The sequence below is a fragment of the Ursus maritimus genome (assembly GCF_017311325.1).
Source record: "Ursus maritimus isolate PB19 chromosome X unlocalized genomic scaffold, ASM1731132v1 scaffold_X1, whole genome shotgun sequence".
Taxonomy (NCBI): Eukaryota; Metazoa; Chordata; class Mammalia; order Carnivora; family Ursidae; genus Ursus; species Ursus maritimus.
Window position 1 is genome coordinate 27,816,995 of NW_024423319.1, and position 12,574 is coordinate 27,829,568.

The 12,574-nt window shown below is 36.1% G+C and overlaps 1 pseudogene; it reads left to right on the top strand.

Annotated features, from left to right (window-relative positions):
* Positions 1-970: 970 nt before the first annotated feature.
* On the top strand, positions 971-1,190 carry LOC121103854 (annotated as a pseudogene).
* The last annotated feature ends 11,384 nt before the right edge of the window (positions 1,191-12,574 follow it).

Here is a 12,574-nt window from a genome sequence, read left to right on the forward strand (position 1 = left end):
GATGTGAAAATATTTTCCATGCTCTAAAAATTTTTAAGTTTGTATTGTCAAATTCAGGTATTTGAATCACAAGGAATTATTTTTCTATGTGATGTGGGGTAGGATTTTCATGGTCTTTTTCCAAATAAATAGCAAATTGTCACAGCACTATTTATTAAATAGTACATTCTGCCCACACAGAGTAGCCATGCTATCTCTAACATATATCAAGTTGCTGTATAAATATCAGTCTTTTTCTAGGCTTTCTATTCTGTTCCATTGTTTTATTCGCTTATCCCCAATTTAGCAACCACTATGTTAATTACTATAGCTTTATGATGAATCTTGATACCTGGTAGGGAAAATTCTCCCTCTTTTTAATCATTCTTTGACAGTTTCTTGATTCTTTTTAGGTCTTTGATGTCTCCAAATGAATTTCAGAGTCCGTCTGTCCATTTCTGTGAAATCCCCTTTTAGAACTTAAATTGGAATTCCCTTGAATTTATTGATTAACTGGGAAACAACTGTGGACTTTAAAATATTTACTCCCTATCAACAAGCATGGTACAGCTCTTTACATTGGTCATCTCTTACGGCATTGTCACCTGTGAATGATCACAGTTGTGGTCCTTCACATTCAGTTGCACACGTTATCTTCCTTGTCTCTGCACCAGCTAGGATCTCTAGTATATGCTTAATAAAAGCAACAATATGTCATTCTTGTCACTTTCTCAACTTTAAAAGGAAACCTGCATTTTGAAAGTTTTCCCAGCAAGTAACATGTCTGCTGTTTATTTGGGGGTTGATATCTCTTATCAGGTTAAGGAAGATCCCATATATTTGTAGTTTGCTAAAAGTTATTTCATTCTTCAGTGGACTTTGGATTTTCTCCAAAAAAATTCTGTATCCACATTATGATAAGATTTTCCCCCTTAAGCTGTTAAAATTATGATTTTTAATAATAAATATTTTAATGTTAAAAGATCTTTGCATCACTTCTTGGCCTTTTGGCTAAGATCAAGTGTAGCATCTGTTCTTATCAGTTTAAAAGATCTTTGCACTCCTAGGTCAAGCCACACATTGTCATCTTGTGTGTTTTTTTTTAAATATTTGATTTATTTTAGAGAGAGAGAGAGTGCGTGGGGTGAGGAAGGGGAAGGGGAGAGGGAGAGAGAGAATCTCCAGCAGACTCCCCATGGAGCTCAGAGCCCATCGTGGGGCTCCTCAATCTCACGACCCTGAGATCATGACCTGAGCTGAAATCAAGAGGCATTATGCTTCACCCACTGGGCCACCCAGGGGCACCATCATGTGTTTTTTAATGCATGTTTTATTTGGTTTTATACTATTTTCTTCAGAATGTTTACATCTATATATAAATGAGATTGATCTATGATTTTCTTCTTGTATTGTCCAAGTTAGGATTTTGTATCAAGTTTGTATTTGCCTCAAAAAATGACTTGGCTAGCTTTATCTATTTATTATTTTATTCACTAGTTCAGTGATTCCCAGATGCACATTTGGATTACTTGGGGAGTTTTCGGGGTTTTTTTGGTTTTTGTTTGTTTATAAAATAGTGTTCAGTATTTTTTGGCCCATGCCAAATAAATCAATCTCTGGAGGTGGATCCAGGCATCAATATTTTAAACTGTTCCCCAGGGGACTGTAATGTGAAGCCAGGTTTCAGATTCACTGCTCTAGAACAATTTGTATATGATAGAACTCATCTATTCTTCAGGGGCATAAGAAAGCAAACATTTGTTCTGTGAAATTTAGGTAGAATTTGTCTGCAAAATTGTCTGGCCTGCTGATTTTGTATGTAGATTCTAGAATGTTTATTCAGTTTCTTTATCGGTTATATAGATATATTCATGTTTTTTCTGTTATTTCTTGAGTCAGTTTTAGTGATGATTTCTTAGAAAATTCATGTTTTATGTTTTCAAATTTATTGGCGTAAAGTTGGTCATGATATTTCCATATGAATTTTTAGTCTCCACTGCATCTCTAATTATATCCCTGCTTTTCATTTCTTATATTTTTAACATGTTTTTTCTTTCTTTTTAAATAAACCTATTCACTATGTGGTTTCCATATTTTACTAGTCTTTCCAAAAGACCAGCCTTTGTTTGTTGATGTTCCGTATTATTTTCCATTTCATTAATTTCCTCTGTATTCTGATTTTAGCTTTTCTAATTTCCTTGGGTTTACTCTTCATTTTCTAACTTCTTGAAATCTTAAATACTTAATATTTTCTAAGGCCTACAGATAAGATGCAGATACAGCAGTACATAACTAATAAATTTATAGTCTGTATCTGCATCCCCCGGTGTATGATTCACAGTGCTTTCATTGTTTCTCAATTTGAAGTTTTTTTCAAATTTCCATAATTTTTCATATATATATATATATGAATTCATGAATCTCTCTATGTATATATGTATTCAAATCATAGATGTGAGTAGGCCCTCTCTCTCTCTCTTTTTTTTTTTTTTACTGCTTTCTATGGGTATTGCATTGTGGTCATACAAACTGTTCTGTGTGATATCTGCTTTTTTGTTTGGGTTTTTTTGTTTTGTTTTGTCTTTTGGCATTTATAGAGATGAGGTTCAACTGAGTCATGTTCACTGTTTATATATTACAAATAAACTTGAAAAGAGTGTATTTTCTGATTGCTTTGTGTGAGGTATTATATACATGTCAGTTAGACCAAATTTTTGTTAATTGTGTAGTTCAATTTTTTTGTAGCCTTACTATTTTTGTCTCCTTGATCTATCAGTTATTGATAGAGGAATATTAAAATTTCCCATTATAATTGTGGATTTGTCCATTTTTCTTTCTAATTCCATCAATTTTTTCTTCGTATTTATTTGAGACTACGTTTTTAGGTTCATGAAATTTAATGATTATTATATCTTTTAGTGAATTGCTCATTTTATTATTGTATAACTAATCCTTTTTATACCTAATAATGTTGTTTACTATTTTGTATGTTTTTATTTTAATTCCAGTCAGTTAACATACAGTCTTATATTAGTTTCAGGTGTACAGCATAGTGATTCAACAATTCCACGCATCGTCCAGTGCTCATCACAACAAGGGCACTCCTGAATCCCCATCACCTATTTCACCCATCCCCCCCAAATAACCCAACTCCCCACTCCCCTCCCCTCTGGTAACCACCAGCTTATTCTCTATAGTTAAGAGTCTGTTTCTTTGTTTGCCTCTCTCTCTCTTTTCACTTTGCTCATTTTTTTGTTTCTTAAATTCCACATATGACTGAAATCATACAGTATTTGTCTCTCTGATTTATTTCACCTAGCATTGTACGCCTTAGCTCTGCCCATTTCATTGCAAATGGCAAGATATCATTCTTTGTTGTGGCTGAATATATTAAACTTGATCGTGGTGACTGATTTTTGCATGGTATGTTCATCAGGGTATTGGCCTGTAACTCTCTTTTTCATAGTGTCTTTATCTGGTTTTGGTATCAGAATAATGCTAGCCTCAAAGAATGAATTTGGAAGTTTCTCTTCCTTTTCTATTTTTTGGAATAGCTTGAGAAGAATAAGTATTAACTCTTCTTTAAATATTTGTTAGAACTCACCTGTGGGTTCATCTGGTCCTGGGCTTTTATTTCTTGGGAGTTTTTTGATTACTGATTCAATTTCTGTGCTGTTTATCAGTCTGTTCAAATTTTCTATTTTTTCTTTCATTTTTGGTAGTATTTATGTTTCTAGGGATTTGTCCATTTATTCTAGGTTGTCCAATTTGTTGGCATATAGTTTTTTCATAATATTCTCTTATAATCCTTTTTATTTCTGTGGTGTTGGTTATTATTTCTACTCTCTCATTTGTGACTTTATTTATTCAAGTCCTTTGTCTTTTTTCTTGATAAATGTGGCTAAAAGTTTATCAATGTTATTGTCTTTTTTCAAAGAACCAGCTCCTGGTTTCATTGATCTGTTCTATTGGTTTTTTTAGTTTCTGTATTGTTTATTTCTGTTCTGATCTTTATTATTTCTTTCCTTCTGATGGTTTTAGGTTTTGTTTGTTGTTCTTTTTCTAGTGTCTTTAGGTGTAAGATTAGATTGTTTATTTGAAAATTTTCTCGCTTCTTAAGATAGGGTTGTATTGCTATAACTTTTCCTCTTAGAACCACTTTTGCTGCTTCCCAAAGGTTTTGGACAGTTGTGTTTTCAGTTTCATTTGTTTCCATGTACCTTTTAAATTTCTTCTTTTATTTCCTGGTTCACCCATTCATTGTTTAATAGCATGTTATTTAACATCCATGTATTTGTACTCTTTCCAGATTTTTTTTTTGTGGTTGACTTCTAGTTTCATAGTGTTGTGGTTAGAAAAGATACATGGTATGACTTTGATATTCCTGAATTTGTTGAGGCTTGTTCTGTGGGGTTATATGTGATCCATTCCGGAGAGTGTTCCATATGCACATGAAAATATGTATTCTGTTGTCTTAGGATGGAATGTTCTAGATATATCTATTAAACCCACCTGTTCCAGTATTATTCAAAACTATTGCTTCTTTGTTGATTTTCTGTTTGGATGATGTGTCCATTGATGTAAGTGAGGGTGTTAAAGTCCCCTACTACTATTGTGTTATTATCAGTTAGTTCCTTTATGTTTGTTATTAACTGTTTTATATATTTGGGTGTTTCCATTAGGTGCATAAATATTTACAATTGTTATATCTTCTTGTTGGATTGTCCCCTTTATTATTACATAGTGTCTTTCTTTGTGTCTTGTTACAGTCTTTGCTTTAAAGTGTATTTTGTCTGATATAAATATTGCTACTCCAGCCTTCTTTTGACTCCATTTACATGATAGATGTTTCTCCATCCCCTCACTTTCAATCTGCAGGTGTCTTTAGGTCTAAAATGAGTCTCCTGTAGGCAGCATATAGATGAGTTTTGTTTTTTGTCCATTCTGTTACCCCATATTTTTGGATTGAAGCATTTAATCCACTTACATTCAAAGTAATTATTGATAGATATGTATTTATTGTCATTTTATTGTTTTGTGGTTGCTTCTGAAGATTTTCTCTGATCATTCCTTGTATTTCTCTTTCATGGTTTGCTGCTTTTCTTAAGTGATACATTTGGATTTCTTTCTCTTTATTCTTTGTATATTTATTAGTGGTTTTTGATATATGGCTACCATTACGTTTGTATATAACCTCTTCTGCATATAGCATTCTATATTAAGTTGATGGTCATTTTCGTTTGAACTCATTCTTTACTTCCCTCCTCCCCATATCTTAGGTATACATTGTCATAATTCACATCCTTTTATGTTGTGAGTTCTTTGACTGATTTTTTACAGAAATATTTATTTTTCCTGCTTTTGTATTTCCTACCTTTATACTGTCACTTTTGGTCTCTCCTTTCAACTCAAAGAGTCCCTTTAACATGTCTTGCAGAGCTGATTTAGTGTTCATGAACTCCTTCAGTTTTTGTCTGTCTGGAAAACTCTTTATCCCTCCTTCTATTCTGAACGACAGCCTTGATGGATAGAGTATTCTTGGCTGCAGATTTTTCCCGTATAGCACTGCCACTCCCTTCTGGCTTCCCAAGTTTCTGTTGAAAAATCTCCTGCTAACCTTATGGGTTTTCTCTTGCAAGTTACAGACTTCTTTTGTCTTGTTGCTTTTAAGATTTTTTTTTTCTTTATCGCTGTATTTTGCAAATTTAAATACAATACCTCTTGGTGTTGGTCTACTTTTGTTGATTTTGATGGGAGTTCTTTGTACGTCCTGGATCTGGATATTTGTTTCCTTCCCCAGGTTAGGGGCATTTTTGGCTATTGTTTCTTCAAGTAAATATCCTGCCCCTTTTTCTCCCTCTTCTTCTTCTGGGACTCCTATAATATGAATGTCATTACATTTCATGGAGTCACTGAGTTCCCTAAGTCTATTCTTTTGTGAAATTATTGCTTCTGTCTTTTGTCAGCTTGATTACTTTCCATTACTCTGTCTTTTAGGCCACTAATTTATTCCTCTGCTTCTTTTAGCTTGCTATTCATCCCATGTAGCTTTTTCTCATCTTGTTTATTGAGCCCTTCATCTCTGCAATGTTATTTATCCCTGTGTTAAGGGTCTCACTCATGTCTCCCGCTCTTTTGTCAAGTCTAGTGAGTACCCTTAGGATCATTGCTTTAAATTCTCTATCAGGCATGTTACTTATATCCATTTTGCTTAGATCTCTGGCTGTGGCCCTGTCCTGTTCTGTCATTTGGGATAAATTTTTTTCCTCCTCATTTTGTGTGCCTCTCTGTGTCTGTTTCTGTGTGTTTAGAAAGTCAGCTATTTCTTCTGCTCTTGAAAGTAGTGACTTTATGAAGAAGAGGTCCCGGAGGGCTCTGATGTGCAATGTCCCCTGTTCTCCAGGATATGGCACTTCAGGAGCATATTTTATGTGTGTTGCTTAGGCCCTGCTGCTGTGTCTGAGTCACTTTTCTTTTCAGTGCAGTCATCTTCACTGACTGCCTGTTGTGGGCTGTGCTTGCTCTCTGTGGTGTTAGTGGGACCCAGGTAGGCCAGCTATGAGTTGGCATGCCCACCAGGGAACTGGGGAGTGGGGCAGTGATGCTAGCACAATTTGTGCTGGGCCACTAGTCTTACACCAGATCCCTGAAAGTGCTGCAGTAGCTGGGGCTTGGTGCACAGGGGTGACTGGGGGCTTGAGGCCTGGTGTGTGGTGGTGGCTGGGTGGGATATGTGCAAGGCTTTAATAGAATTTGTCCTGAGCCCAGGGCTGAGACTAGCACTTTTGGAGTGGTTAGCCCTCAGGAGAACTTTTGGCCTGGTGCACTGCTAGCAGGTTAGGTAGCAAGTGTCTGTGAAGGGCTGCCTCCTGCAGGTGGCTCTGTGTTTATGCTGGGGAGTGCGGGAGGAAAACAGCAACTGCCAGCTCCCTCATTTTGAAAGAAGTGCCTCAACGTGCTCTGAAATCAGTATGAACAGATCTGTTTCCCGTTTGCCCCCAGTGTTGTGTAAACGGCCTTTTTTATGTTGCCTCTGTGTGCAGGTTGCTGTGTCCTTAAGGGGGGGCGAACCAGCTATCACTCGTCCTCCAGGCTCACCCAGGCCTGAGTCAACTGATTTTTAAAGCTGTAGGCTCCAAGTATCACTGGTTTTACAATCTCATGGAATTGGGACACTATGTTTTTTAAAGCCAAACTTTGAGGGGATAAGTGTTCCTGTGTGAACTCCCTGATATGAGGGCCCGTTTCTCTTGCTTCTGTGCTCACAGCTCTCTCCCTCCTGTGGGCAACATCCCTCCACCTTTCTGACCCTCTTAACCTTTTGGATGCAGCTTCTTCTCTATATTTAGTTGTGGAGTTTATTTTGCTAGTCTTTGGATCACTCTCCAGTTTATTGACTTCGATGTGGGTGATATCTAGTTGAAATGGGGACGGAGTGAGCTCAGGGTTCTCCTACTCCATCATCTTCCCAAGCTCCTCCAGTGCTGTTTACTTTAAAGTTAACTTTTCTGACATACACATAGGGGACCCAGCTTTGATTTTGTGAATCATCTATTTTTATCCATCCTTGACATTTAGTCATTATATTGCTAAAGGTTTTAGGCAGGTCTCTTGTAAATAGCATATAGCTGGCTTTAAATAATTCCTTTTTATGAGTATCTTTCAACCTGATAGTTTAGTGACTTTATATTTATTGTGATTACTGATATATTTGAATTTATGTTTGCCATCTTATTTTATCTTTTCTATTTACCATGCTTTTTTTATTTGCTTTTTCCCCTTCATGCACTCTATTAAATTTTTCTTATCCTCAGAGATTTTGGATAGTCAGCTTGTGGGTCTACTGCATATTTCCCCTTGCTTCTGTCACCCATTCCTTTCTCTTTCTTTGAGAGTAGAGCCATTATTTTTTTTTAAATTCATGTTTTATTTGACCATTGAAATTAATAAACTACTGTGCTAGGAGTAGAAGTCTGTAATTAATATTTTGAGCCCATCTGTAATTATTCTTGGTGGATGGTACAAAGAGACCTATTTCTCAAAAATTTTCCAAATTGCTAACCAACTCTTCCAGCACCACTATTGAAGAATTCCTTTTTTCCTAATTGATTTGAGATGGTGTTTTGCCATATACTCCATTCTTCTCTAGATTAAGATCTATTTCTGAGACATTTACAATGGCATATAGATATGTATGTCTATTCTTGTATTTTTATTGTATTGTTCTAATGATTAGAGTTTTAGAATATATATTTTTAGAATATATATATATTCTATAGCATGTAGCACTTGCCTTCATGCTTGGCAACTCATGGTGTTAAACCTCCAGCCTCAAGTTCATGTTACAGGTGGGATCAAGGAGTAAAGGGAGTGTTAGCCAACTAAGTCTGTCCCCTTAAGCTTTCCTGCAAGCATCATCTAGAAATTTTTACTTGTGGGTATTATATAAGACGGATGAATCACTGACCTCTACCTCTGAAACTAATAACACACTATATGTTAACTAATTGAATTTAAATAAAATTTTAAAAAGTGGAGTTTTGCCAGTAAGAATGAAATGGAGAATAGATATTAATAGGCAACTAGCAGTGCTTGCTTCCTCCTGTCACCCGTCACTGTTAAGTTTCTGGGTTTTGTTTTTTCTTTACTTTTTTCTTCTTCTTTTTTTTTTTTACTGATTTTTCTGTATGTATATAAGCATATACCTTTGTGTGTTCTATAATTCCAGTCACTGTTTAACACTAGCTCTATATTTAGCAGACTTAATGTTCACTATCAGCCCTTTTACACTGCTTTTCTCCCCATGCTTTTTTAGTTTGCCTTGATTTTGACTTCAAGTATTTTTCAGAATTGCTCATGCCTACTCTATTTCTTGTGTTCTTATATGTTAGGAATGGTTTGCAGTTTCCTTTATGTTTGAAAGATAGCTTGCATGGGCATAACATTCTTGAGTCACATTATCTTTCCCTGAAGACTTTTAAAAATATTATTCTACTATACTTTAGCAGGAAGCTTGAGACCTTATTTTCATTTTTAAGCTCTTATTTCCATTTATAAGTGATTATTTGGCATGAATGTCAATAGAATTATTAGTTTGATTTTGAAGTTAGGTGATTTTACAAAGATCTGCCTTGTTAATATTTCTATATCAATCTTTCTTTGGAACACCATGGGCCATTCAATCTGTACACTCAGGTCTTCTTTTTATAACTAAGTTATCAAATGGGCTCGACTTAATGCATATAAAAATCAATTTTATTTATCTTTCACCACTGTTTTCAAGCATGCTTTGTTGGACATTCCTTCTTGCCCCTCACTGACATATTGGGCAGATATAATAGCTTTTTGGTCATTTTCAGGCATTAGTAAAAACATAATTTTTAAGTATAAAAAGATAGTTGTCTTTTATGCTTTATTTCCCTCTCTGATTCTGAAAAGACTCAATCTAATCTAAATAAAAGTTCTGTCTTATATCCAACTTAAAACTTTCTTTCTTCAGTTCAGGCCCTGACCAAGCTTAGAAATTTGCATTAGGAAAAGGATCACTCTACTGCTTCTGGATGGGGCAGAGAGAACGAATGAAAGGTTAAAATATGTACATTAGCACTCACTAAATGCCAGCGACACTCCCACCCTAATCATTGCGACACTCTAAAACACCCACGCACATTTACAAACGGCCTCTGGCAGTGAGTTCTTTCAACCTAAACGGGTTTGTTCTCTAAGTGACGTTTGGCAATATCTCGAGACATTTTTGATTGTCCCACCTGGGGAGGCCGAGTGCGCTGCCAAACATCGTGCAGTGCACAAGATCGCCCCCACAACAAGAAATTGCGTGGTACAAAAATATCAGTAGTATAGAGACTGAGAGACCCTGCTCTAGGGAGTGCAAGGTTTTACCTACCCAGCTGAGGATCCTAGAAGACTGACTGGCTAGCAAGGCAGCTTGTGTGTTTCAGGTTTTCTGTGTAATTATATTGCAGAGCTGACCACCAATGGCCTTTTCCCCCCACCCCATATTCCCTCATTCAACCCTTAGTCCTCTGCCATCCCACAGACTCAACAGGGCTCAGGGACACATTGACTGTTTTTAAGAAACTGTTGGTTTGGACTGTAAGGAGGTGCACCCCTTTTTATAGAATCTTCCACGCTACCAAAGCTGTGTTGAGACTTGTGTTTTACTCTTGGTTTTCTCATTCAACCAGTTCAAATTTTCTCTGCATTGGACAACTTTAGTCATAGATTATGATTTGAAATTTGCATGTATTTTACTTCTATTGAGAATGTAATTTTTTCTCTATTTTCCCCTTTCCTCACTGTTTTCAGCTGGTTTCGGAGAAGAGCACTTTACCAAGTTACATTTGCTTTGACCTCTGTAAGCTCAAGTTATTTATACCTGATTGCTAAATATTTTTTCTTACTATTTGAAATAAATCTTTCCCATAGTCTACTTTATAACTGGTTATTTCTGATAGATATTTACTTTATATATTTAGTTTGAAACTAGTTACCTTATTAAACCTTTAAGGGTTTTATTAAATTTTCACTGGAAACTCACTGTTTTTCTAGGTTGGCAGTGAGCCAATACTGAGAATATTGTCAGCTATTTTCCAATTATTAAAGCCCTTGTATCTTTTATTGTGTCCTCTGGAGTTGGCCAAAAATTTTAGGGGTATATTAAAATTTGTGGTAACAAAGGACACCCTTTTATTAACATTGAGAATTCCGCTAATGTTCTATTATTATTCAGTTATGCATTCATTCCTTCATTAACTATTTTTAATTACCTACCATGTAATATCACTGTACTAGGTGCTGTGCATATAGTGGACAAAAAAGTAGTCCCTGTGCTCATGGAATGAACAGTCTCAAGGTGATATGAATGCTAAACAGTCATGAAAATAAATGTATAGTAAATTCTGAGGTGATCTAATTTAAACTAGATAGCAGGAATATCTACTGTAAATAAAAAAACATGGAAGGTGAGTCCCAAAGAATATGCACGAGTTAGGAGAAAAGCATTCCAGACAGAAGAACAGTAGCACCAAAGCCTTAAGATCTATTGTCTGAAGAACTGAAAGGAAGCTAGCAGGGCTGGATCTCAGCGAATAGGAAAGAGTGCTTCCCAGAGATGTAGCTGGAGAGGTTATCAGTGGTTGGTGATTCAGGGCCTTGTTAAACCTTTTGTATTTTCTTTTAAGTTAATGAGAAACAGGTGGTACTATTTACAGTGACCAGAAACATTGGAAAAGGGGCAGATCCTTTTGGTGGGATAAAAAGATTAAGTCCAATTCTAGACATGTCGAGTTCGATACACCTATAAGAAATCAAATGCCAAATAAGCATATAAATATTCTGCACATATTTGAGCTCAAAGGAGAGGCTGTAACAACGGAGAGGGGGGAAGAACCTGAGAAGGAAGAGCCACAAAGTTAGGAAAACTAGGGAGTTTCAAATGTACAGAGTGGTCAACTCGGTCAAATATCAATGTCAAAAAGTCAAGTAAGATGAGAACAGTAAAGCATCTACTAGATTTAGCAACATGGAAGTCAACAGGGACTACTTAAGCAAGAGATATTTCAGTGGAATGATGAGGATTGAAGCCATGGAAAAATGAACAGGAAGTGAGAAAGTGGAGTTAGTGTATAGATAGCTCTTTGGGGAACCTTGACTTTGTTGAGAATAGACAGAGATCGATAACAGGAAAAAAGGTGGGAGCAAGAAAAAAATTTATTTTAGATGGGAGTTAATAAAGTGTCTTTGAACACTGATTATAAAGGTCCTCTGGAGAGGTGGGAAGAGATGGGAAGCAGAGCATGTGCAAAGGATCTGGTCTTTGTTAGCACGAGGGCTATTTTCCATTATAATTGAAGGGAAGAAGAGGAAGATAATCACAGTTGCAAGATGGGGTAATGTCTGTCTGAGGTCTATTTTTGATATGAGATATGAGACAAGATCATCCTCAAGAGAAGGAAGTTAAGCAGTGGTGGAAGGTAAGTTTGGTGAGTTGGAAGAAAGGAAAAAAAAATAAAACTAGTTCTTGCAGAAAGACAGCAAACTTACTAGAGAAACATAATAAGACTTTTGCAGTGTTTAATGCCAAGTTGATAATTTATCATCAATTTATAAGCAATGCCCAACTTTTATGGCTCTGGAATTTTCTGTATCAACTTTCAGTTGCAGTCATACATCATGCGAGTGGTAGGCTTCGTCCAGTGTTATATTTTCCTGGTGTTAAAAAAGAAGGGAAAGAAAGGAGCAGTAACAGTGTTTTCAAAAGGCCAGTGTTAATGATGAACTGTCAGATATATTTTGAGTAGGGAGAAAGTGAGGTAGGAGGGAAGTGAGAGAGAGAAAATGAAGAGGTCAATGGAGATCTTAATGAAATAGAAGACCTGTTTCAGCGAAACTATGTGAGCAAGTGAACTGGTAGAACAGGAAGTTGTGTGGGAGAGTGGGATGTCAGAATTAGTGATTTCCGAGAGGATGCAGATTCTTTTGACAACACGATCGTTCTAAAATGTGACTGGGAATGAGTGGCTGAAATGGAATGGAGAAGATTAAGTTTCTTGTTCCCTAGCAAGGGGAAAACCGG